Below are 26,821 nucleotides of genomic sequence, written 5' to 3' on the forward strand. Positions count from 1 at the left end.
TACTATCTCCCTATGTACTTCTACCCTTATTGGAACATGGTCCGATTCCATTATCTCCACTATTTAGAAGCTTTTGGTCTCGTTCGTTATCGATAAATCTACCAACAAGTAATTTATTACTAAATTGCCTTTTTCTTCGAAAAATTGTAAATTTTCCTCTTTCGTTCCTTTCATTATTTTCGTTCAAGATTTCTTACCCATTCTGTCTACCATTTTCTCAATAGAAAAAAATTCTTTCCCTAATTTAGCATTAAAATCTTTTTTTATAATCATTCTTTTCTTTTTTACTATCTCAGTTGTTTTTTCTATATATCCGTTCGTTTTCTTTATATCTCTATAGCAGCGCTCGGAATTAGTAGCCCAGTTCGGTTGATTTCTGATCGTCTCCGCCTTCGGTCCCCCACTATCGCTCGGTATACTGTTAAAATTTTCCAAATATTTCTTTTCACCACAATTTTCCTTTCTTAGACGTTTTTGATTTCTTCCTTTATCTCAATTATTTTAATTCGTGTATTTTCTTTCGTTATAATTCCTACACTTGCTTTTCCTTTATTTTATTCTTCACTGCGTACTGACACTTTCACTTGTAAGGTTATGATTGTGAATAAAATTAAGCCGATGTAGCTTTAAACCGTTTAATGTGTAATTTACAAAAGTCGCTACAAACGATACAAATTAGAATTTGCTTTCGCAAAGCACGCGATTGCCAATTTCAAGGCCGAGTTGACTGTTTTTACCAGTTTCTGTCAGCACAAGACTTGACACTGATGATGCGAAGCGCGCACGAAGAGACAATGTACCGAGTGTACTTGCACAACTCTCAACTATGTCTAGCTGAATTCACGGAACAATGCTTTTTTTATATTGTTGCTAGAGTCTCGAACGTTTAAGAAGACGCTCGCACCAGAAACGCATCACGAAGGAACAATTGACATTGTTTTTTATTGTTAAAAATATAAGAAAATTCAAAGGAGGTCAGACACGGCACTCGTTAGACCCGCTGCAACAACAAATGTCGCGTTAAGCGGGCCACAGCGAGAGCAGCTGATCGATCACGCCAAAATAGCGTGTTCATCTCGTTGAACGAAAAGCGAATAATATAATTAATTATACGCATTTTAAACAGATTGGCACTCATATATAGTGGTAGTACTGTAGAGTTTAGCTCGCATATACGTAGCTGTTTCGCTTTATTCGATGTTCTGTCTCCTGTTCTCATATATCTCGGTCCAAGTTTCCGTTGCTCTGATTTAGATAAGAATAACATAAAGAATATCTATCCAAAAATGTAAAGGTAACATCTGCACAAAAATAAAGAAATTAATTAGTAGAAATTAACGGTCTTACCCAATTGGTTAGGAAACGATAAACTCACGCATTAATATATATAAATAGGCATCAACCAAAAGAAGAAAACGATCGCTTCTCTCTCTCTCTCTCTCTCTCTCTCTCTCTCTCTCTCTCTCTCTCTCTCTCTCAGATTCGTGTTCATACAAGGTGGCTCGTCTTTCTCGTGTAACAGGCTCGTCCTTCAATTGTTAAAATCGCTTCGTGCAATGCCGCTCTTCGGGAATGTATTGTTAGGAATAATTACGCTGAAATAAAGATTGCGGTCGTCCATGAACAGGGTTAGCGAAGCAGCTTAGCTGCGCAATGCTCGAACGTCCTTAAGACGCTTTATCAGTTAGCCTGTGAGGCGTAGAAACCACGGGTCTTGCGACGTGAAACACAGAGAATGGCCTTTTGCGGCGCAATGAACGATTGAGCCTGACGGCTACAGACGTACTTATTCTGGCCTTCAAAATAAACGTCACGATATGTTGCACTGCGTGTATTAGCTCAGCAACTTGAAAAGCGGTTCTCGGGAATATGTGCAATATTCACTTTTTCTTATCACTGAAGGAGCACGTGCGACAGCTACGCACGACTGTTCGAGACTGAACCGGCGAAACACACACGTTAGTGGTGTGCGTTTCTCAAGCTACCAATGAGAGCGGGAGACAGAGTTGGCATCCAATGAGCACAACCGACATGGCGTACGAGGCGCGCTTACTTCAAACCTTGCGGTTCTTTCAACATTCCACCCGCCTTCGACAAAGGATTTGACGAAATTTCTTCAGTTCTCTCCGTGGGAAGAAGGCAGATTTTGGCAACAGGGCGCTTGTACTCGGAGGTGGCTGTCTTCAATGTGACAACTCGTGTATAGCCATCTGCTCCTGGATGCAATTGTGTTACTTTGGCCAACGGCCACTTGCCTGGTGGAAAACGTTCGTCCGTCATGAGCACCAGCGAGCCAACCTTGATTGCGTTGAAAGGGTGATGCCACTTGGAAATTGCTTGGAAGCGTTGCAGACATTCGGTAGACCATCTCCTCCAGAATTTATCGAGAAGCTGCCTTAGTAACTGCCAGCGTGTCAAACGAGAAATAGGTACAGTTGTCAGATCCGGTTCAGGAATAGCTGTAAGCGAATTTCCTGTTAGAAAATGTCCAGGGGTTAGAATTGATAAGTTTGAGCTATCCTCGGTAAAAGGATAAAGGGGTCTAGAGTTGAGCACTGTGTCTATTTGTACAACAACAGTATTGAGCTCTTCATATGTCAGGACGGCTATTCTCAGAATTCGTTTCAGGTGAAATTTTACGGACTTGACTGCCACCTCCCATTTACCCCCGAAATGAGGAGCCGCAGGCGAATTAAATTTCCAATAGGTGCCATCATTGGAAAGAAGTGCAGCAAATTCTTTGGATTCTGCGGATGCGGAGTCAAACCATTTTCTTAACTCGGCGTCTGCTCCGGTGAAATTGGTTCCACAGTCGCTTTGTAACGTAAGACAAATGCCTCTACGACCGGTAAAGCGCTTGTACACTGCTATGAAGGCATTACTTGAGTAATCAGTGACGACTTCTACGTGTACTGCAGAAGTGGCCATACAAATAAAGATAGTGAGATAACCTTTATAGGTTTTTGCCGCCCGCCCTCTCCAAGTTTGTAAGGTAAGAGGACCGGCATAATCTAGACCGGAGTTTGTAAACGGTCTGGCCATGGTCACACGCGAGGTTGGTAATTGACCCATAATCTGCTTCGCTCTAGTAGCTCTGTAGCGAGCACATCGTACACATTTTAGAATGTGTGCACGAACTGTGGTGCGTCCATTGATGATCCAGTAATGCATTCGAGTATGACTCAAGGTCAATTGAGTCCCGCCGTGGAGCGTTTTCAGATGAGCGTTTTCGATTATTAGGGAGGTAAAAGGTGACCGCTTAAGTAGGATAAAAGGATGTTTGTTCTCGTCTAGGATTGAGTTATTCAATCTTCCTCCTACTCGTAACAGACCATCACAATCCAAGTAGGGTATGAGTTTTAACAATGGACTTGAACTCGGCAAGCTGTTGGATCTTGATAGAAAACGAACTTTGTATGCAAATTCCGTTCTCTGGACCAAACCAATTAAGATTATACGGCTCTCGTTAAGTTCAGCCAGTATAAGCGGATGATAGATAGTAGAAGTGTTTGGTAACTTCCAAAGTTTTTGGATAAAACGACGACATGTCGCGATGACTCTTAATAGCTTGTTAAATGAAGAATATAAGTAAAAGGGGTACCAATACGAAGGCGATGCAGTCAATGCAACCAAAATCCTTTTTGGTTTCTCCTCCAGATGAGCGTTAACAATTAATTGATTAGGTGTAGTTGGCCAATGAGGTTTCTCCTTAGCTAACCAGTCGGGTCCTTGCCACCAAAGCTTAAGATGCGTCAATGGATTGGGTCGAACGCCTCTCGTGGTACAATCTGCTGGGTTTTGTTTTCCTGGAACAAATTTCCACGTGCAATTCGGTAGGATTTCTTGAATAGATAAAACCCTGTTCTGTACATAGCCCTTCCAGCGAGAAGGGAGCGAATTTACCCAATAGAGAGCCACTGCAGAATCCTTCCAGCAATTGATCGAAGCTGGGAATACTTTGAGGGCTTTGATAGCCATCTTCATTAATCGAGACAAGAGTAGGGCGGCTGTAAGCTCCAGCCGAAAGATGCTAAGACACTTAATAGGCGCAACCTTTGTCTTAGCGCATATCATCGTTGTAGAAATCAAACCATCATCTGAAATGGTTTTAGAGAAAATTACTGCAGCCATGGCTTGCTTTAAAGCGTCTAAAAAACCATGTAGCTCCAGAGTGCTGTTTCCACGAATATGATTTATCCATCTCGGAATTACCAAGTGATTTAGATCGGACAATTCGGTACGAAAAAGTGACCAACGTTTTTGTAAATTGCTGGGAATAGGCTCGTCTCATTCGATTTTGAGGCATCAGAGCTCTTGCAATATGAGTTTTGCCTTGATGACGACAGGGGCGCTCAGGCCGAGAAGGTTGTACAACCGGGCAATGTCCGATGCTATCTGTCGTTTAGTGTAATGATCTGTATCAGGCGGGGCCACGAAAAATTCAAATTGGTCAGTCTTGGAGTTCCAAATAAGTCCTAGAATTTTTTGAAATGTTGAGTCCGGTTCTACTATGTCAGAAGTCACTTGCGCTTAATCTGGAAGTATTGCTGGGCAATTACTACGCCACTTCTGAAGAGGAAATCCTCCCGCAATACAGAGTTGAGTAACTTGTTTGAGAACTGCTTCCGCTTCTTCAAGAGTTTCATCTCCGTCAAATATATCGTCTACATAGCGACCCGTTGACATTGATTCGATGGCCAGTAGGTATCGATGACCCTCGTCTGTGATAAGTTGTTGGAGGGTGCGCAATGCCAAAAAGGTAGCACAATTCAAGCCGTATGTTACGGTTGTTAGCTTATAACCGTTTATGTTCCCATTTGTTTCCTGCCACCAAATTCTCTGTAAATCACAGTCTATAGGATTCACCGTAATTTGGCGAAACATCTTCTCGATGTCTGTAGAAAATATTATTCGATGAGTGCGAATCCATAATAATACATCAGAAATCTCTGTCTGTAACTTTTCCCCTGTGTATAATAAATCATTTAAAGACAGGTTATTATCAGTTCGAGCGGAACCATTGAAAACCACTCGAAGTTTGGTGGTCGTGCTATCCTCGCGAAAGACACCATGGTGTGGTAAGTAGAAATTCAGGAATGTGAATTTCTCCGCGCCTTTGATCAACACTATGTGACCCAGTCTCTTGTATTCGTCAATGAAATTTAAATACAATTGGTAGTAATTCGGCTCTCTAGAGAATCTTGATGATGCCCGTTTTAAGCATGTGAGCGCTCTATCCTTTAAATTACCAAGCGCGTTAGGATCGGTCTTTAAGGGAAACCGAACTTGATATCTCCCAAACTCGTCACGTCTATGAGTGTTTACAAAGTGCTGCTTGCACATTTCTTCTTCATCATTTCGAATAGAAGTTGAGATATCAAGTTCGGCTTCCCTTAAAGACCGATCCTAACGTGTTTAGTACGCACAAGTAAACCTACGGAAGTGTCACTCTCCGATCATTATGAAATTTGGATATGTTATAGTACATGAAAAACTAAGGGACACGTATTTTTTTATCTGCAGTAACTTATATTTTGGGGGTAAAACAATCCCCCAAAGATGGAGAGGTAAAATAGAAAAATTGCGATATCATTGAGATCGGTAAAACGATTTTAATGATCTTTGGTATAAAAGTATCTTTTGATAGAAGACAATAATTGCTCTAGGTGTGTTGAAAGGGAAGTGAAAATTAGAGAGTAAACTATCCCTAAACTAATTTTTTTCTTGTTACAAAAATCAGTTTTGATCTGATCAAAGTAAAATTTGACAATTTAATTGACAATTGAGTTATTTTTTAAATGTATTGCATACATGGTAATTATTAAAAAAGTGCCTTATGCACAAAGATTGTTTGCACCAAGCACATCTTATTACTGCACACACATTGCAGGACTCGCAAGATGTCTCACAATTTTTAAAACAGAAGTCTACAGGGTTATCGAACTCCAATGGTTTTTCTTTTATATATCCACTTTTGCATCATGAGTATTTAATTAGATTTTGAAATCGAGGAGAAGAAAATTGATTGTGTATTAGCGACTGCAGTTTAATTATGTTATTTCGATGATGTAAATTTATGTCATAATTGTGTAAATTTACATTATCTGAAAAATACCTAATAAAATTTTTTCAAGAACGAAGAAAAAGACATCTAAGGGTTGAATCATGCTTGTTGTACTAGCTGGAATGGTTTTAATTAGAACGGATTTTCCAGACGTTGATAAACTATTAAGAATTTGTGGATTCTGTCCACTCCAAGAATCTAACAATAATATACTTTTATTGTTAGTTGATGGCAGAAAAACCTTTTTAAACCATTCTTGAACTAGGTTTGATGTTAATTTTTCTGATTTAGAAGCAAGTTTATGGACATTTTCCGGAGTAAATAAATTTTTTTTAATATTTGGACCGAATATACTATCTTTTTCTTGCAGTACAACTAACAACGGAGATAATAAAAACCATTAGCAGAAATGAGAGGTTGAATTGTGTAACTGTGAGTCATTGAATTCAAAGATTGCGCTAGTGCTTCAATTTTGAGTTCTCCTTTAAATGATAAAGTGCGCCCAGTATGCATCTCCAAATTAAATCTAAATAAAATCATTAACAAATTCTGTAGCTTGTTCTTTAAGCTTCACTTGATTAAGTACAGATTTTTACGTTACAAACCAATTAATTTTTCTTGACACAATCTTGTACTTTGCTTTATCTTGTACTTTGTTTTAAAAGTGTAAAGCCATTTGAATGATGCTGTGAATAAATCAGAGGAAATTAAAAACATATCTCGAGTTTTTAAAGCCCATATACAAATATCAACATCGTGAACCGTTATTGACTTTTCAACCGCATCTTGAAATTGAGATATAACATATTTAAAAATTTTGTTCAATTTCTCATTCCTGATGCTTGCAATTAGCGACGACCCAGATAATTTTGAAGCCTTAACGCCAAGACATTTCTTGATTGGAAATGCCTTAAACGCGGTCCCCAAACTTTCGCTCGTGGAAATACCCGAAAATAGAATTTCTCGTGGCAGTTGACACAGAAGATGAGGGACCACTTTTGGCAACGCTGGTCAAGAGAATAAATTTCTTCACTAAACATGCGAAATAAATGGTCTGCAACAATCAAAAACCTAAAAGTAGATTCACTTTGTTTAATACGTGGTGAAAACACAGCGCCGACAAAGTGGCCCTTCGCTCGCATAATCGCTACACACTTAGGCTCCGATGGTCAGGTTCGTGTTGTTACATTATGTACCGCAGAATCTACTTATACACGACCAGTCGTCAAAATTGTTCCGCTCCCAATTGACGACTCCACCAAAAACAATAAAAATTAATTGTTTAAAAAAAAAAACAATATTGTAAACCCAGCAATGGGTCAGGTTAATTTCGTCCTTCGCCCAGACGAGGCGGGCGGAATGTTTAAGATCTCAAGTGAAAAATGATAGCATTTTTCCGGCCTGTGACGCACAGTGGGGCGAAACGCTCCAAAACCGGACATTGGACAAAAAAATTAAAATATATAGATTCGAATTATAATGAGTTTTTACGTTATTATAAATCATAAACTATAAATAAATATATTTACAATTGATTAAACCCGCCTTCTTTCATCACAGTAATTCGGTAAAATGTGACATTTTCTCAATAATTAAAATGTCAGTAATTTAATACTAAATTAAATAAATTTTTAAGAAAAACATAACTGTCAATATATATTAAATATCTGTTACAATTTGTTTGTCAGGTTTCAAAAAAACATATTATTTATGTTTTATATTATTTGAGTATGATTACATATTAATAAACCAATTAAAATATTCGCAGATAAAAAAATTTTTAATTTAATATTTAAACATGAATAAAGTTTTTGGAATGTATCAGTATGAGATAATTCTTGTTTCATTTGATAAAGCAAAGTCTCTAGTTTTAAGACATACTTGAACGTTATCCCCTCTCGTCCCCTTTGTGGAAAAAATGCACATCAAAATTCACCCGATTTATAAAGTAGGAATTAAACGTAAGCGCGCATACGTATTACCACTCACGCAGATAATGATCCATTTAAAGTAGTAATACCGCCAGAAAATTTTTTTCAAATCCAGAATTATCAGCTAATATTACATAATTAGATAAGAATTTAATAACTCGATTTGGAGTTTTGTGACAAGCAATCGCGAGTGGTAAAAAAATTAACGTACTAAAATTTGAATCTTACAGCTTAAGAACTGCTGAATTATATTTATCATTATATCCATGGTACTATATGCCAGTATCAGTGCACAAATTATTGATTCATGGCAGTAATATTATAAAAAATTTTATAGTACCAATAGGACAATTATCTGAAGATGCTCAAGAAGCTAATCACAAATATTTTAGAAAATTTAGAGAAAATTATTCGCGAAAAATGTTACGAATAGAAAATAATGAGTACATTTTTTATATTCTAATGATTGCGTCAGATCCGATAATTTCTAATTTACAAAAAGTAATAAAATATAACAAAAAAAAATTAGGTAAAGACGTCAAACAATTATTATATTTTAGTGATGATGATGATGATGATGATAATAATAATGATTAAATAAAAAAAATAATAATAAAAAATAATAAATAAAAAAAATAAATAAAAAAATTTAAATAAAATTAATAATTTGAGATATCAATTATTTTTTAATATCTTGTTTACTTGTAAACCTAACCCTATATATTAAAAAAGTATTCTCTATAAAATAAAATCAAGACAAGCAATGTCCGATTTTAGAGCGTTTTGCCCTACTACGCGATGGTTCGAAATCTTAGCTGCGGCCAAGATAGCGCCTAACACGATAAACAATTGTCAAGCAGTTCTGGCAATTCTCTCATCGTATAATTGAAATGTTATTTAATACCCGACCGTTCTCGAAGACGGGAAAATCCCGTAACTTTATGCCTTTGTCCTTTGAGAAGGAAGTTAGGCATCGGCTAACGTCGCCGGAGTCAATCGTTATCTGGACATTAGAGAGAACAGAGCTACTCCTAAGTGCCATTTACTCTTTAGAGATATTCGCGCTGGCGCCGTTGAGCGCGGCGCATTTGAGCGTATTCTTAAACAATCCAAGAAGAAAACACGCAAACTGAAGTTGTACCAAAGAAAAAAGCCAAGAACGATCAAAGCAGCAAGAGAATATCAGATTGCAAACATAGCAGCAAAAGAAGTTAGTAACGGATTAAAGCTTATTACGCTACCCGTGGAACAAACAAGGAAAAAAAAACTGAATTTACTCATGGATTCAGGAGCTACAATAACCTTAATAAAGGTTGAAAATTTAAAGGAAGACTCACCAATAATTAAAGATAAAATGTCGTTAACAGGTGCCACAGAACACAAGATTGATACAATAGAAAAAATAAAAGCAACAATAAAAATTGGGGAAAAAAACATACGGCAGAAAATGTACGTAGTAAGAGACGATTTTCTGATAGAATATGAGGGCATCTTGGGAATGGATTTCTTGACCAAGCAAAGAGCATCATGTCTACACGGGAAGAAACTAATAATAATAGACGGAGTGATATTAAATAACACCCGTATAAAAAATATATACTACCTCCGCGCAGTAAAACAATACTTAGAACTATTACGAGCCAAAATCAAGTAGGTGTAATAAATGCGGAGGAGACAAAATCAGTAATATTCATAGAAAACTGCCTGGTGGCACTGAAAGATTACACGTGTCCAGTAAGTGTGCTCAATATGACAGAGGAGTCGATGGAAATACATATACCGCAAGTAGAGATAGAGGAGTTAAGAAATATCAACTCCGCAGAAGTGTTGACGATGCATAAAAAAGACGACGGCAAAACAGTGCAGGAACGCCATACAAAATTAATGAAACAATTGAAAACCGATTACTTGAACGTAGAAGAAAAAAGAAAACTAGAGAAAATATACCTACACTACTGTAACATATTCTATCTAGAAGGCGACGTGTTATCTTACACAGCAGCCATGGAGCACGAAATAAATAAGTTTGAACCAAAATCTACCGATAAATATTTGCTCATATAGATTGCCCGAGAAACATAAAGAAGTAACCAGGCAAATAGATAAAATGCTAAAAAAAAAAATAATTTGTCCAAGCAGCAGCCAATGGAACCTGCTGATATTAGTAGTATCAAAGAAAACAGACGCGTCAGAAAAAGTAAAGTATAGAATAGTAGTGGATTTTAGAAAAATTAATGAAATAGCGATAGGTGATTTGTTCCCAATACCGAACATTATCAAAATATTGATTAACTGAAAAATGCAAAATACTTTACCATGTTAGGTCTCGCATTTGGATATCACCAGATACAAATAAAATAGAAACATAAATGCAAGACAACATTCTCAACACTACATGGGCATTATGAATTTAACAGAATGCCATTCGGGTTAAAAAACGCACCCGCAACATTCCAAAGACTGATGAATTCAGTACTAGCAGGACTGCATGGTATCAAATGTCTAGTATTGTTACCTTGACGATGTCGTGATATACGAACCGACACTAGAGGAGCATAATATAAGGCTGACGAATGTATTCAACAGACTAAGAGAAAATAATTTGAAGCTTAAACCAGACAAGTGTGAATTTCTACGCAAAGAAGTATTATTCTTAGGACACATAATTACCGAGAACGGTATACAGCCGGATGCAACAAAAATAAACGCAGTAAAGAAATTTCTGACATCGAAGAAAGTAAAAGATATCCAAGCATTCATAGGATTGACGAGATACTACAGAAAATTTATAGAAAATTTCTTCGAAATAGCGAAACCACTAACAAAGCTGACGAAAAAGGGAGAAAAATTCAAATGGGAAATTGAGCAACAGAATCCATTCGAGATATTAAAAAAAAAACTGACGACATCAGTATTAAGTTACCTGGACTTCACGAGACAGTTCCTAGTAATAACCGATGCATCAGATTATGCAACTGGAGCAATTCTGTCACAGGGCACGATCGGAGAAGACCGACCAATCGCTTATGCCAGTAGAATTCTGAATAAAGCAGAACAAAATTATACCACGATAGAAAAAAAATTGTTAGCATAGTATGGGCGATAAAACATTTCCGACCATACATATACGAATCAAAATTTACAATAATAACCGACCACAAATCATTAACATGGTTATTTAGCGTGAACGATCAAGGAACACGACTGATACGCTGGAGATTAAGATTAGGAGAATATACGTACCAAATAATGCATAAAAAAGGAAAAAGAATACGAATGCCGACGCAGTAAGCAGAAATTTGGCAGAACAACCAACAATAAACAGCGTATCAGAAGAAACAAAAAAAATATTCAAAAAAAGAATAAACAAAAATGCTAAAAGAATATCACGACTGTTCATTGAGAAGACATCAGGGAGTAAGGTGTACGTTAGACAGAATAAAACTTAAACATAATTGGCCGGGAATAAATAAAGAAGTCGAGGCGTATATAAATGTGAGAAGTGCTAGAAAAATAAAATGAGCAAAAGAACGAAAATGCCCATGATAATAACCGACACGCCGAAAAAACCATTCGAAAAATACGCGCTTGACATAGTAAGACCACAAACAATTACAAACACAGAAAACAAATACATATTAACATTTCAAGACGCCTTAACGAAATTCAGCAAGGCAATACCAGTGCCGAAGCAAAAGATAATAACAGCAGTAAAAATATTCGCAACAAAAATAATTTTTGAACACGGAATTCCGAAACGAGTATTAACGGACCAAGGAACAAACTTCGTGAGCGAGATGTTCAAGAATGTATGTAAATTATTAAAAATCGAGAAAATACAAACAACGGCCCACCACCCAGAAAACAACGGAGCGCTAGAATGATCACATCAAACCCTAACAAAATACCTCCGATACTATATAAATGGCGATCAAACCGATTGAGACGAATGGGTACCGTATGCGATGTTCGCATATAACACGACACCACACACGGCAACGGGATACACGCTGTTTGAGCTGGTATACGGGCATCAAGCAACTTTGCCGACGGCATTAGTGACGGCACCAAGGAACAGGTACACATATGACGACTACGCGCAAGAATTACGAGAAAGATTACGCGCGTTAAATTTACTAGTGAGAGAACACTGAAAAAGAGAAATCTAAAGAGAATTTCGACAAAAAGACTCGCAAGCGAAAATTTAAAATAGGCGATCGAGTCTTACTGTACGACGAAACCGTGAGAAGAGAAAGATCAAAGAATTTAGAAACGCAGTGAATAGGAAAATGCAGCGAAGTAAATTATAAAATAAAAGAAGGAAGAAGAAGCATGAGAGTGCATGCAAATAGACTAAAACCGATTATAGAAAATTAAGAGAAGTTAAATAAACTACAAAAAAACAACTCACCATCCTCTAATTGGTGAACAAACCTATGCTAATTGTTCTCCAGAACCACCAAAAGGTTGGGCACCCGCACCATTTGGTAGATCTGAGACCGCACAGGAGGCACATCCTGAAGAATTTATTTTTATTTAAAAGAATAAGTGATATCAAATAATTGTGCCAACTTTTGACACACACGTACAAAATATATTAAACATTACAAACTCATGTGGAACCGTACAAACGTAGACCTAGGTTCGCCCCGATATAATAAAACGCAGTTAACATTACAAACCCATGTAAAACCGTGCTAACGTAGACCTAAATTGTTGTTGATATATCACTGTATCGGATATTTAAGAGTTCGACAAAAAAATTCGAGTAGGTAAAAAAGAGTATTGCCAATGCATGTAATCGCTGCTGATTGGTTCAGCCATTTTCCGACAATTTCCGGGATGTTGATTACGTTAGGTTTATTTTTTTAATGTCACATTCTCGTGGCTTCGTATTATTAAAAGAATAAAAAATAATTTCAAAATATGATGACTTGTACAGCAAATGGGTGTCACAATACCTCTGTAAAAGGTGTTGTAATGTGTCAATTTCCCAAAGATATTAAACATCGACAATTATGAAAGGTAAACGTTATAAAATATATAATTTTTTTGCAAAAATTAGTATTTATTAGATTTTTATTGTTATATTAGGTGTACAAATAAATTTCCACCGTTTTTTATAAAAAATTGGGCATTTGTTACAAAAAAACGGTACCTGTGTTTTAATCGAAGTATTGTCCGTCGTTTGACACTACTTTTTGCCATTTTACAGGCAGCATACGGATACCGCGTGGGAAGAATTCTTCACTTTTTGAGTTTATCCACGAATCGATCCAATTTTTCGTATCTTTATATGATGTAAAGTGCTGTTTAAACAAGCCATGCGCCATCGATCGAAACAAATGGAAATCAGATGGAGCAATGTCTAGCAAATATGGCGAGTGGGGTAAAACTTCCCAATTAAGTGTTTACAGATAAGTCTTGACACGCATCAGTTTATGTGGAACCCAATGTCCTTGTTTCTGAATCATTTCCAATGATTTTAACCGATGTGAAACTGCTTGTTGAGTCACTTTTAATGTAAGTGCAAGTTCTTCTTGCGTTTGGCACAAATCTTCATTCAGTAATTCTTCCAATTCCGCGTCGTCGTACACTTTCGGCCTTCCGCTACGTTCTTTATCCTCGATGTTAAAATCACCGTTCTTGAACTTCTGAAACCACTCATGACTACTTCTTTCACTTAAGGCAGCCTCACCGTATGCTTCTATAAGCAATCAATACGCCTCAGCTGCAAACTTCTTCAAATTAAAGAAAGAAATTAATAGTTTTCGCAAATGACGCTTATTTGGTTTATAACTTGACACTTTCGCACACAAAAGAATATACTGTTCTGATAAAAATTAACTAATATGTCAAGGTTAACTTGCTAACAGGTGTTCAACCTTACGTTAACGATGTTTTAAATAACAATTTTAACCGTAACTTACTGGTGGCGCCAACTTTGATTAAACGGCGGAAACTTATTTGTACACCAAATATTAAACTTTTTTAAAATAGTAAAAATAATAACTAAAACAAATATATATATATATATATATATATATATATATATATATATATATATATATATATATATACAGGGTGTCTCACCCCATGTGTCGAATCCGTTAGGAATAGACAGAACTCGGGTAGACAAATAAAAAAGTCTCACACCATTTTGCAAAATTCTCAATGGTTATTAAGAAAAAAATTAATTTGTCTAGCGCAAGAGCAACAAGAAAGCTGCGGGCGAGTGAGCGTGACAGGCGAATGGCTAGGATTGGCGCCGTCGCCTGTCGCGCTCACTCACGCGTGGCTTCCTTATCGCTCTTGCGCTAGACAAATTAATTTTTTTCTCAATAACCATTGAGAATTTTGCAAAATGGTGTGGGACTTTCTTATTTGTCTACCCGAGTTCTATCTATTCCTAACGGATTCGACACATGGGGTGAGACACCCTGTATACAGGGTGTCCCAGATCAGTGGACGATGCCGTAAATAATAGGTAGATTTAATCGAATTAATACGAAAAGTCTTTTACCATTTTGAAAAATTCTCAATAGTTTTCGAGAAAAAAATTAAAATATATAAAATATATAAGCGTAAGAGCGACAAGAAAGCTGCGCGTGAGTGAGCGCGACAGGCGAATGACTAGAAATGGCACCGTCGTCTGTCGCGCTCACTCAGCCCACGCTTCCTCGTCGCTCTTACGCGTACATAAATTAATTTTTTTCTTGAAAACTATTGAGAATTTTTCAAAATGGTACAGGACTTTTCGTTTTAATTCGATTAAATCTACCTATCATTTTCGGCATCGTCCACTGATCTGGGACACCCTGTATATATACAGGGTGTCTGAAATATGATGTCCAATCTTAAATTTGTGGGTAGGGACATAAAAACGGTGACGAAAAGTCCTGAACAATTTTTCAAAATTCTTTATCATTTTCGAGAAAAAAATTAAAATATAATACACGTAAGTACACGTAAGAGTGATAAAGAAGACACGATTTGAGCGAGTGCGACAGACGACGGCGCGAATATTACAAACAAAATAGGCGGAGTCAGCGCGTGACGATAAGCGAGCGGTGAGCGGCGAGCGGGAAGAATCATCTGAACACGGCGAAAAATAAGCGAAGGCTCTCGCGATCAATATTATATCCGGTAAGAAAAAAATTGTTGAGCTCAACAAGCGCGCAATTAGCACAAATGAAATAAGAATAGCATAATTACATTAGTGCTAATAGCGCGCTTTTCGAATGGGCCTAACAATTTAATTTTTGGCGAGTATAATATGATCGCGGGCGCATTCGTCTATTTTTCATGTGCTATCATTTCCACACTACCTTGCGGTAAATAGCATAGCGCGTTTTTTTTAAAGTGGTGTCCCCGGTAGGCCTAATCCACTTTTTCACATTCGCGATCATTATAATTGTTCAAAGTGGCCTCCCCTTTGCTGTAAACATAGTTCGGCCCTTCTAACTATGTCACGCGTGGCACGACGCACCATGTCCCGATCTATTTCTTGAAATGCCGTAATAATTGCTTCGCGCACTTCATTTTCTGTTTTATTCCTAGAATTTTCGACTAAGTTTTTTACGTGTCCCCAAATAAAATAATCGAGAACGGTTAAGTCCGGTGACCGTGCTGGCCAAGCGATCGGGCCACCACGACCTATCCAACGGTCCGGAAATCTTATATTTAAAATCTCGCGTACTGCCCGAGACGAGTGTGCCGGTGCTCCATCGTGTTGATAAATTGCTTGCTGCCTTATCGCAAGCGGCACGTCGTCTAATAAGATTGGTAGTTCACTTTCGATGAACCGTCTGTAAATGGGTCCTGTTAGACGTGGAGGCAAAAAGTATGGACCGATCTACAAATAATAAAATATTTTAATAATAATATAAAAATGTTCTTTTTTTAAATTTGTACTTACTATTTGATTTCCAATAACTCCTGCCTATACGTTAATAGACCATCGATATTGGAAGACCCCTTGTCTAACTACGTGCGGGTTCTCGTCCGACCAATATACGTGGTTTCTTGAATTAAACATGCCGTTTTGCGTAAACGTGCATTCGTCTGTCCATAGAATAATGTCCGGGAACGTAGCATCTCGCCGATATTGCGCGAGGAATCCTGGAAAAAATTGTGTTTATTAATTATGGCCTTACAATTAAATTATCCCGAATATAAAAAGTTAATACTAATACCGACCTTGACAAAAATAAATCCGTTGCTCAAAATCTCGGGGTAAAAGTTGTTGCACCCGCTGGTAATGGTACGGATGCAACAGATTATTTCGTAAAGTGCAATGCACTTCATATCGCGACATGTTTAATTCGTGCGCCGCACGACGAATACTTGTGTTTGGTTCATTATCAAACAATTCTAAAATTCGCTCTTCGTTGCGAACTTGACGACGTGCAGGTATATCTTTCTTTAAATGAACAAGGCAGCCTGTTTCACGTAATTTATTTACAACGCGTTGAATCGTGCGTCTCGACGGATGACGACGTCCTGGATGACGCTCCGCGTAAATTTCTTCTACACGTAATGCACATTCACCCGCTAATCCATACGCTATCACCATATCGGTGTAATCTTGCGGCGTGTACTGCATTGTCACAATTTATCTCAATGCCAAGACGATGCTGATGATCGACTATCCTTGAAATTATCGTGCTTGCAACTCTCAATAAAAAAATTGACTGTTAATGTTTTTTAATATCAACTTTTTTATTCGTCTCTTTTTTTTAACAGTCAATTTTTTTATTGAGAGTTGCAAGCACGATAATTTCAAGGATAGTCGATCATCAGCATCGTCTTGGCATTGAGATAAATTGTGACAATGCAGTACACGCCGCAAGATTACACCGATATGGTGATAGCGTATGGATTAGCGGGTGAATGTGCATTACGTGTAGAAGAAATTTACGCGGAGCGTCATCCAGGACGTCGTCATCCGTCGAGACGCACGATTCAACGCGTTGTAAATAAATTACGTGAAACAGGCTGCCTTGTTCATTTAAAGAAAGATATACCTGCACGTCGTCAAGTTCGCAACGAAGAGCGAATTTTAGAATTGTTTGATAATGAACCAAACACAAGTATTCGTCGTGCGGCGCACGAATTAAACATGTCGCGATATGAAGTGCATTGCACTTTACGAAATAATCTGTTGCATCCGTACCATTACCAGCGGGTGCAACAACTTTTACCCCGAGATTTTGAGCAACGGATTTATTTTTGTCAAGGTCGGTATTAGTATTAACTTTTTATATTCGGGATAATTTAATTGTAAGGCCATAATTAATAAACACAATTTTTTCCAGGATTCCTCGCGCAATATCGGCGAGATGCTACGTTCCCGGACATTATTCTATGGACAGACGAATGCACGTTTACGCAAAACGGCATGTTTAATTCAAGAAACCACGTATATTGGTCGGACGAGAACCCGCACGTAGTTAGACAAGGGGTCTTCCAATATCGATGGTCTATTAACGTATAGGCAGGAGTTATTGGAAATCAAATAGTAAGTACAAATTTAAAAAAAGAACATTTTTATATTATTATTAAAATATTTTATTATTTGTAGATCGGTCCATACTTTTTGCCTCCACGTCTAACAGGACCCATTTACAGACGGTTCATCGAAAGTGAACTACCAATCTTATTAGACGACGTGCCGCTTGCGATAAGGCAGCAAGCAATTTATCAACACGATGGAGCACCGGCACACTCGTCTCGGGCAGTACGCGAGATTTTAAATATAAGATTTCCGGACCGTTGGATAGGTCGTGGTGGCCCGATCGCTTGGCCAGCACGGTCACCGGACTTAACCGTTCTCGATTATTTTATTTGGGGACACGTAAAAAACTTAGTCGAAAATTCTAGGAATAAAACAGAAAATGAAGTGCGCGAAGCAATTATTACGGCATTTCAAGAAATAGATCGGGACATGGTGCGTCGTGCCACGCGTGACATAGTTAGAAGGGCCGAACTATGTTTACAGCAAAGGGGAGGCCACTTTGAACAATTATAATGATCGCGAATGTGAAAAAGTGGATTAGGCCTACCGGGGACACCACTTTAAAAAAAACGCGCTATGCTATTTACCGCAAGGTAGTGTGGAAATGATAGCACATGAAAAATAGACGAATGCGCCCGCGATCATATTATACTCGCCAAAAATAAATTGTTAGGCCCATTGAAAGCGCGCTATTAGCACTAATGTAATTATGCTATTCTTATTTCATTTGTGCTAATTGCGCGCTTGTTGAGCTCTTACCGGATATAATATTGATCGCGAGAGCCTTCGCTTATTTTTCGCCGTGTTCAGATGATTCTTCCCGCTCGCCGCTCACCGCTCGCTTATCGTCACGCGCTGACTCCGCCTATTTTGTTTGTAATATTCGCGCCGTCGTCTGTCGCACTCGCTCAAATCGTGTCTTCTTTATCACTCTTACGTGTACTTACGTGTATTATATTTTAATTTTTTTCTCGAAAATGATAAAGAATTTTGAAAAATTGTTCAGGACTTTTCGTCACCGTTTTTATGTCCCTACCCACAAATTTAAGATTGGACATCATATTTCAGACACCCTGTATATATATATATATATATATATATATATATAAGATGTTTATTATCTTCTTAAGAGATACACCGAGAACTTTCGTATCCTCATAAACTTTCAATACATATAAGCATAAAAACATACAGTAGATATCTACATAATACTCTACATAATACTCATCCAAACAAAACATAACATAACATATTCTTTACAAAACCTTCGCTTTACATCATTTCCTTAACTCTATCTTAGTTCTATTTTTACAATCTTCTTTCTTTTTTATACCAAATTCCTGAAAATTAAAACTTAACCTACGCCTTCTTACACCTTTATCTCATTAATTACGAGCCGAGAGAGAGAGAGAGAGAGAGAGAGAGAGAGAGAGAGAGAGAGAGAGAGAGAGAGAGAGAGAGAGAGGAGAGGGAGAGGGAGAGGGAGAGGGAGAGGGAGAGGGAGAAGGAGATAGAGAGAGAGAGAGAGAGAGAGAGAGATCACGCTTCTGTTCTTATTGTTCTGTACTCTGCCTTATTCTACCTTATATTTTTACCTTAGACCCTCGCTTCCGACGCTCTTTATTTTACTTCTTTTTTTTTTCATCCTCTTTTATTCTTCCATTCACACCTTATCTTTTCCTTTGTCCTTTTCAGTGTTTCTTGGCATTCAATCCCTTTTTCTTCCCGTCCCAAAATTTCCTCCACCACCTCCTCCCAGCTTCTCTCATTTCCCCATTCTATACACTCCTCTCATATATGTTTCCACGTCTCGTCCTTCTCAAGACACATTCTACATTTTCTTTTCTCCTCCCCCTCTCAATATTTATTTCCTCTTATTTCCTTCCCTAATCTGAACTTTTCCATCCTTTGCCATTTTTTTTTCTTCCAGCCCAGCTTTAAATACCCTGGTATCCCTTCCTCTTTCACTTTTTTATTATAATTATTAAACCTTGATCCTCTTATCTTCTCCCATCTTTCCTCTCTTTGCATTTCTTTATCTTTTTTCACCAAATACTCCCCACTTATTTCCCCTTTTTCTCTCATATCCTCCACTTCTTTTCCTGATAACCCTAATTTTTCAAAAAATTTTTCTCTTTTTTTTTCCTATTTCTTTTTATTTCTTTCCTCCCTCGCCCTTTTTTTAACTTCTTCCCAGCACCATTTAGTTAACTCTCCTCCTTTCCCTTCTTCTAGACGTTTTTCATACTTCCACGCTCTCATCCCTGCTCTTCCCTTCAGTTTATCCCCTTTGTAACTCCTCTCTCACCATATATCCTGGTACGTATCTTTTCACCCCAGCACCCATCTCAGGTATCTTTCCTGCAGTATCTCTACCTCCTCCCTTTCCTTCCACCCCCATATTTCCACACCATAATTAACAACCGACCATATCAGTTTGTCAAATAGCTATAGTCTTTTACTCCAATCTTTTCCGAACTTTCTTTTGCCTATACTCCATATCTGCCTCATTATTTTTGCTGCTCTTTTCACTCTGTCTTTACATGCTCCCTCTGTTCCCTGTTTCTCATGATCATATATCTCAAATATTTATAACTTTTTACTACCTCTATTTCCTCCTCTTTCCAAACCCACTTTACCTTCTTCTATCTCCCTTCACCCTTTTGACATTTCATTATCTTAGTTACGTTCACTTCCAGACCTTTCTCCTTCACATATTTCTCCATATTTTTAATCATTTCTTTCATTCCCGCCTCATTTTCTGTCAGCAATACAATGTCGCCCGCGTACGCCAGCGAGTAAAATCTCTTATCTTTTATCTTTATCGCTCCCCATTCTCCCTTTTCTAATTCTTTATCCAAATCTGCCAATAAGAGAGTGAACAAGCTCGGGCTAAGCGGACAACCCTGTCTTACTCCCCTTGTCGTCCAAAATTTTTTCCCTTCCTTCTCCTTTACTTTAACTGTATTCACTGTTTCCTCCAAAACTTCTTCACACCTTCTTATCAATCCCTCCCTTACCCCCCTTTTCTTCATTGCTTCCACCAATTTTTTCTGTCCACAGAATCAAAAGCCGTCCTCATATCAATAAATGCTATTACCATTTTTCCTTCCTTTTCTTCTCTCTTCTTGTTTATCAGATAATTTTGTGGCGAGGGCTTAGGCCTCGCCACTAAAGGGCAAACACCAGCCCCTGGACGGCCGATGCCGTCACCGTGAAAGTCCTGAACGACCACCGGTCCAGGCAGCACCGGACGCGCCATGGAGGTTCGTCGGGCGACCACCGGCTCGACGATGGCGCGCGCCGCCGAGGTAAGAGTGGGAGCTTCTCCACTCTCATCTCGGCGGCTATATAAGCCGAGCTCGCGGCAGAGCAGGTATCTTGTCTGGTTCTGATCACCGAACCGATCACTCCTTCCAGAATCCTAAAGGCTTCGGGCGCTCCCGAAGCCCTCTCTAGTACTCTCCGACTCGGGCGCTCCCGAGTCGTCCCCGGGCGCTCCCGATGAGAGTCTTCCGCTGCTTTGGGCGCTCCCAAGGCAGAGTAACTTCAGGTTCCTGGAGACCTCGGGCGCTCCCGAGGCTCCACCACCGAGGCGACCGGATACCGCTGGCGCCCCCGGCTAGTCCGGGCCACCGAGATTCCCTGGACGGGCGCTCCCGTCCAGGCTATAGGATCTACCGTACGGCACGCTGCCGACGACAACGCCGCGGTCGGGCGCTCCCGACCGCCGCCCTCCGAGTTATCCTGGACAACCTTTGGTTCTCTTGGACGGGCGCTCCCGTCCAAGTCTAGGACCAGCCCCACGACTCTCAGTCACCGGCATCGCCGCCGTCGGGCGCTCCCGACGGCCGTCCTCTCCAGGGTACCTCGTGCCCACACGATCCCCTGGACGGGCGCTCCCGTCCGGTAACGGATCCGCCGCGCGACAGCCAGTCGCCGGTACTGCCACGGTCGGGCGCTCCCGACCGCTGCCCCTCGGGCCAGCCCGAGCAACCTCGGTCTCACCGACGGGCGCTCCCGTCGGCCTAGACCACAACTAGAAGCCCGAACTATCGTCGTTCTAACGAACCTTGGCTCCGGCGAGCCTAAATCCGGCAAACTACGCGGCCCCCGGAAGCCGCTACCGTTACATTTTAATACATATATCTGATCCACTGTCCCCATGTCTCTTCTAAAACCGGCCTGACTCCGTGACAATATTTCTTTCTCTTCTACATCATTCTTTAATCTTTCTGCTAACACAGATGCGTACACTTTGTAAGCTGTTTGTGTCAGCGTTATCCCTCTATAATCTTCTATCTTCTCCCCTTTTCTCTTTTTTAGCACTAACTAAAACAAATAAAAAATATAATAAATGTATAAAAATAAGTAATTACAATGATGAGAATTTACAAATAACGCCGCGGGGATGGTACGCGGTCGTGGCCGGTTTAATTAACGCGAAAAGGCGGGTGTAAGTCTTTCGAATATGCGAGTTACGCGGAGACACGCGTTGAGCACGTGGCCGATAGATGAGATTCGCACAGAATTTATGCAATGAGTTTCACGCTTGAATTAGTCTTTAAATTGATATCTATCTGTTAAAATGTTCTTGAGAGCTCACACTGAGTTTAAACAATGAGTCACAATTATATTAATCGGGAGTTCACACGCTGCGAGATCAGATGAGCTACTGAGCACGAGGTTCTACACGCCTCGTGCTGCAGGGTGATGTCTTCTAGAAGATTCTTGGCGTGTTGCACACGGCAAAAATGATCTGGATGAGTTGTACTGGAGACAAGGCGATGAGTTGAACGATGAGTTGAACGATGAGTTGAACGATGAGTTGAATGATGAGTTGAACGATGAGTAACACGATGAGTAACACGATGAGTAAGAATTCTGAGAGAAGCACACTGCACGTTGTTGCACACGAGGTGATGCTTGGCACGGCTAGACGGACACTCATAAGCCTCGAGCCGGCAACGCCTTCAAGAATCGGTGGCGATTATCGAACGACAGATCGATATCGATCCGTCGCCGGTGATCAGCCACGAGGTGCTGCTCCCGCAGCGGTGACATAATTAATTACTATCTTCAAATCTTGAACAATAAATAATATATAGGAATAATGAAAATAAAAGGGCGAAAATGCACTTTTAATGAATTTCTTTATTTATTGGAGATCTGGGACCGTATTAACAAAAAGAAAGAACTCGTGATTGCTTCTATGTCTCGTCCGTCACTCTACTGCTACTGCTCTCTATTCTACTTGCTTTCTTTCTTACTTCTTTTCTGCGCACGCGCTATTCGAATGCCTTTCTCTGCCTATGCTCGCTCAACCTGAATGTCACGCCGTCGTTCCGCGCGGGGAATACAAAATAAAAATAAAAAGTAATGAACAAAGCAAACCCTTATTCTATATCCTACAAATATATAATAAAATAATAAATAATAAATAAAAAATAATAAATAATAAAACAATATTAATAAAATAAATAAATAATAAATAATAAAATAAATAAATAAAATTAATAAATAAAGGTAAAAAATAAAATAGTGAAGTAAAAAAATATAAAAACTTTTATTTTTAAGTTTTATTTTATCTCAAACATGTGGGAGAAGATACGTGTTGATGGAAAAAAAATTAAAAAATAATGCAGCTTTAACGATATTTGGAGAATTAGTAATTCAGATAACAAATAGTAAAACTGAAATTAATAGTAAGTTTAAACTTTATAATTTATTTTTATTTTTTATAGGTTTTTAAATATAATTTTTTAGAAGTTTGTATGAATTGTTAATAGTCTAATATATTTTTAAACAATATTTTTTTATTTAGGAGATACTACAAATTTAACTTCAAACTTTTTAATAATAACTTCAATGACAGACTCTTATGATGTTACCATTACTATACAGTCTCAAGAAAATTTAACAGAAGAAAATTATTAACAAGATCATTCTGTGTCAAACTCAAATGAGGAAACAGTACAACTAAGCAGCGATGGAAATTTTATTCAAAATCAATCAATTTTAATAAAAAAGAAAGGTGATGTGGAAGTACAAATTTCTTTATAAAAAAAATAAAGAAATTAGAAGACTGGTTATTAAAATCTGCAAGGTAACGCATTAAAATGAAAAAACTACATACGTATAAAAAAAAGTACGTTAATAAAATTAAAGTAAAAAGTAAGCATCGACAAACAATTTCCTACAGTAATACAACAACTTTTGAATAAAGATCAAATAAATCTGTTAAGTAAAAAATATAAAAAAATTACAAAATGATGCAATGTAACATTGACTAATAAGACGTATAAATTAAAATTTGCTTGCGGTAATTTTGGTTATAAAGAACTTTTCAATCAAAATTTTAAACTTCCATTGATTCCAACTTTACATAAGAAATTAGAAAATTTAAAATTCCAAAGTGGAATACTTGATAAAATTTTCAAATTTTTGCAAATAAAAGTTTCATTCTTTAATGAGATAGATAAACAATGCTTAATCATCTTAGATAAAGTAAGCATAACTCCAAGCACTGTTTTCGACAAATCATCATGTAATTATACTAGAAAAGTAACATTGCCTGGTCACGATTAAAATAAAATTGCTACCCACGGTTTAGTGTTTATGCTCGAGGATATAGGGAAACGATGAAAACAAGTTGTTGCATATTATTATACTGGAAACTAGACAAAAAGATCAATGTTTAAACAAATTTTAATAGACATAATTAAAAAAGCTGAAAAAATTGGATTAGAAGTTTATGGTGTCATTTCAGATATGGTTGGTTCAAATCAAGGCATGTGGAGAACATTCAATATACAAGCATCAAGATATTCTATAGCTCAAAATAAATGTATTCATCCGTGTGATCAAAATCGATATCTTTTCTTTTTTCATGATTCTACTCATGCTTACAAAAATTTTAAAGAAGGAATGCTGAATCATGAATATGTAACAATTTCAGCCAATTACGTCTAAAAATCCAATTTACAAATACCGCAACTAATATCGCAAAAACAACATATTCATAAATTAGTATCCAAACAAAAAAAGTTTTTATTATTACTGTACTCAAAATTGCGAATAGAATATCTTGATACGTTTAATCACTTTCAGAAAATACGCGTTAAAAGTGCTTCTAACGTTATAAGTCACGAAGTAAGTATTGCACTAAAATTATTAGCTTCTGAATATTCAAAATCAGAATATTTAACTACTTCTTGGCTAATAGAAAATATAACTTTTTGGTTTAAAATAGTAATAGAAAAGCAGTTTTGGGAATAAGTCAGGCTAATCCTGAAAAATTTAATGAAATTATAACTTTTTTAAACAATTTTTTAACATTAATTTCTTCACTAATTGTTTTGTCTTGATATTTTCCTCGGGAGAATCGACGAGTGTTTCTTACAAGAATCTGGGCTCTCCGCGGACATGTGAGATGAGAGCGGTTGCTCTCTCTTTCTTTTTCTCCGTTATGGAGATATGGAAGATGCAGGAGGAGTACGTGGATAGTTGCGTTAAGTAAATTGTCAGAGTTTAAAATAATACTTAGTTTTAATATAAAATGTAAGGCCAAGCGGTGTCAAGTTTTTGTGTAAAAATTCTGTCAGACTAGCTGGCGCCTTTCCCTTTGCACCGTCTTTTATAATGTTTGAGATCGACCGTTATTAACGTTGAATTTTAACTCTGTTTATTAGAACGCGTCATGCTATATTTATGTCTCGATTAGAAAGTTCTATACATATTTTTGTTTGTATACGTCACGAAGTATTATTTTCTCGAACGCGTTAACCTCTTATTTAAGTGACAAAAAAACATATACACCAGTCAATGTTCAATACTTGGTGAATTCGTAACACCGCCCGCCTTGGAAGACCTTGTCTTACAATTTGTACAGTTTATAATATAAATATGATTCGATTTAACATTAAATAATTAAAAAAAAATTTCGTCAATCGCAACTAAAAAATGAAAGTTAATTATTACATCAAGTAATTGATTTAGGTTTTGAAGTGTTAATGTTGTAGGTTGCCAGGGTGTCCGCAGGAAAGGTAGAAGGTTGTAAATTTTGATAGGATTTATTTATAATAGGTGAAGATTTACAAAGGTAAGTATTTAGTTTTAGGTTTGTCTTGTGCGCCTCGTATCTGAGGCGCTTTCCAAAAATGCCGCTGCTCTCTGCAGACGGCGTTCCCTATAGGAGATGTGTGGTGCAGTGAGCGTCACTTTTATCGGGCCCCAGCGCTCATCTCCCGGTAGGATCTAAGGCTCTTCTTGCTCCGTTTCCGTTTGAGTCGTGGCGTTGGAGGACTCTGGAGTAGTCAGCTCAGTCTGCGTCGCTACACTCTTGCAGAATTCTCGCTGCTGTCTCTTTACTGGTGGAAGGTCTATAGGATGGAGGATCCACTTCCTGTATGAGATTTCTGGATCAAGTGACTTGACCTTTAGAGGCGGCTGGATTGACCGGATCTGCAGTAACACTGATTTCGGAGGCTTCTTGAGAGATACTTCTAGAAGAGGTGCTGTCGGTGGCCCTGTCTTGGGTTTTCCCCCGGCGAGTACTTTCTCTGCTTTTTTTGCGGCTGGTTTCCCGAAGGTCTCCTGCGATGGTGAAAGAAGTTCTGGCGGAGTTGGTCAAATTGGAGGATCCGTCGTACTGTCCGGCGAGCTGCTGCTGATCGTCGTTGGAGTGATCGGCGCCTTCCGCTTACAACTCCGTCTAGTCTTCTTTCGTGGGAAGGATTTATCTTCTGGCAGAGCTGAATTGCTTTCCATAAGGCAGCGGATTATAATAGCGATCTTTCAAAAACACCTTGGGAGCTATCTTTTTTGATGCTTTACCTTGGCGGGCTAGATCGTGAGGACTCGCTTCGGAGCGTGTCCTTTTATCCAGGGGTCAAGCTTCTTTTGCATGTGGGTGACACCTACGCCCTTGTGGCCACCTAACGGTGGCGCCGCGAAGCGCTGGAGCGCCGTCCGCCGGGTTGCCATTTTCTGGCGTTCATGCATAGGTGGCGAGCGCGAGTGGTCGCTACAAATGTCATATGATTTGATTGAATATAATAATAATTTATTTGTTAGTCAGTTGATCGTCGTCGTCTAATGGTTGAATTGACAGTCTTGTCAGTGGTCGAGTCAGGATGCCTCTTGTCGTGTGTATCCTTGCCGATCTGGCAATTCCATCCGATCCCGACTGAATGCTGTCCACTCGGCCGACAGTCCATTGCAGGGGAGCTAGTCCTGGTTGTCTGATTAGCACCATTTGCCTTTGTTGCAGCTACCTTCCCTTGTTGAATTTCCATTTTTGTCTCGACT

The 26,821-nt window shown here is 38.4% G+C and overlaps 1 protein-coding gene and 2 pseudogenes across 1 annotated transcript in view; 2 read left to right on the forward strand and 1 right to left on the reverse strand.

The window, feature by feature from the left end:
• Positions 1–26,821, forward strand: part of LOC139106367 (gustatory receptor 68a-like) — a 134,331-nt gene that overhangs the window by 11,957 nt on the left and 95,553 nt on the right. The gene's annotated exons all lie outside the window — the stretch shown is intronic.
• Positions 5,608–8,263, reverse strand: LOC139106658 (uncharacterized; annotated as a pseudogene).
• LOC139106659 (uncharacterized) lies at positions 22,360–25,429 on the forward strand (annotated as a pseudogene).

Source organism: Cardiocondyla obscurior, linkage group LG11 (assembly GCF_019399895.1).
Source record: "Cardiocondyla obscurior isolate alpha-2009 linkage group LG11, Cobs3.1, whole genome shotgun sequence".
Taxonomy (NCBI): Eukaryota; Metazoa; Arthropoda; class Insecta; order Hymenoptera; family Formicidae; genus Cardiocondyla; species Cardiocondyla obscurior.